The sequence below is a fragment of the Oryzias melastigma genome, linkage group LG21, assembly GCF_002922805.2.
Source record: "Oryzias melastigma strain HK-1 linkage group LG21, ASM292280v2, whole genome shotgun sequence".
In the NCBI taxonomy this organism is placed as follows: domain Eukaryota; kingdom Metazoa; phylum Chordata; class Actinopteri; order Beloniformes; family Adrianichthyidae; genus Oryzias; species Oryzias melastigma.
The window spans coordinates 22,480,535-22,482,405 of NC_050532.1; positions in this window are offsets into that span (position 1 = coordinate 22,480,535).

Genomic DNA, 1,871 nt, shown 5'->3' on the forward strand with positions numbered 1-1,871 from the left:
AAACAAGACAGCACACTATTGTAAATCAGATTATTCTGTAAAAGCAAAAACAAGTAAAGTGCTGGTTTATGGTTTTAAAATAAACCAAATTTTTTTTTTACTCCTATTTCATTTACTAGAAGTCTGTGCCCTTTATTAGTACATTTTCCAGTACAAAAACAGTACCAGGGCTTGTTTTGACCAACAAAACCTGAATGTCATGTTCAGCATATTTGTGTATTTCTTTTGTGAGGTACAAGCAAAAACAATTAAACTAATCAACTAATGTTCCAACAAAGTAATTATTGCTGCTGTTGAATTTCTGCAACACAAAAGTAGAAGCTTGCACATTTTAATTACAATAGCAACATGTTGACCCATGGTAAACACAGTTATTCTACATTTGCTTTGTGCTTATGGACTAAATCATAGGGAGTGATTGAGTCCTATATGTTACATGGTGATGGATTTCCAACCCTCCTGTGGTATCCCCCACACCTCCAGGAAACCTTCCTGCAACTCTGAGCACTATGCTCAACATGTTGCTTAAATCTAAAGTTGAACGGACTCCTATATAACTCTGGCAAATTCTTCATTTCACTGGAGCTGAATAGCATTGAATTTTGTTTCTACAAGACATGACGCTGACTTTGTCAACAGAATCAAATCAGCAGACCTCAAGGACAGATATGAATAGCCAGCAGCTGGGCTGGTCTGCAAGTAATCTGTCTATCGACTGCAAGGTCACACAGAGTATGAATGAGATGTAAAACACTGCAAACCCAGAAGGAATCTGAAAAAGTCGCAGCAAATGTGCATCTTTAGTGATGCACTGCTTTGTGGTCATTTGATTAGTGCGCTTATAGATCACACAAAAGGGGTCAAAACACAGTTTTATTTTTCTTAAGTAAATCAGATCAGATTACCTTGAAGGTGCACTTCTGACTGAAATGCTGTTCTGAGGCCAAAAACATTCATGTTTTAGTCTGTAAGAATTAAAAGTCAATGATTCCTGTCAGGGTGAAGATGTTTAGTGTTCTAACAGGAAAAAAATAAAGCATTTTAACCAAAAGAGTGGCCCAGTTACAACTAAATTTACCATGAATTATTTGTCTGTTATTATCTGTTTTGTTTATCTTGTTTTTTTTTTTTTCTGTTTCATTCTAAAATAATACAAACCAATTACAAGAAAAAAATTAAAAAGAGCAGTAAAAACACAAGAATCTTCAGAATGCCGCTTGAATTATAATCAAAAGACAGTAAAAGAAAAGAATAAATAAAAAGGCTGATCCCTTGTTGTATTTCCCCAAAGGAAAAGTAATTTGTATAAGTTGTAAAAAGATGTTTTGAATCTTTACTTGTCAGCCAAATGGTTTTATAAGTCAGCTCATTTCACAGAAATATCATTTTCTATTGAGTTTTAAAACTAAATTTGATTTAATCCATGTATTTTTTATTTATTGTTAAACTGCTTTTAAAGAAAAATAGTTTGTACACTTTTCTTTAATTGTTGTACATTTGCAATTAAGTGATCAAATCAAACTTTATTCGTAAAGCATACATATGCAGCACAAAATGCTTTACACAAAAAAATGTTTTTCAACATAGAAAAACCAAATGCAAAAACAAAGACTTTGTTTTTGTAAAAAACAAAAATGTAAATAAATTAGTAAATAAGTGAATGAATGAATAAAACGTGATGACCCCAAACATCTTGTGAGTGCATCCAGTGAATCAGAAAACTTCAATGAGTTCTAATTATGTATGTTGTTGGTTTCATTTGTGCCGCTGCAGCTGTTTAACACTAGAATCCCTGGAACTTTCAGGTTCTGCTGCAATGCCCCCCTCCCCTTCTCAAAGTAGTGTTGTGGTGATCACCTTAAACCATCAAC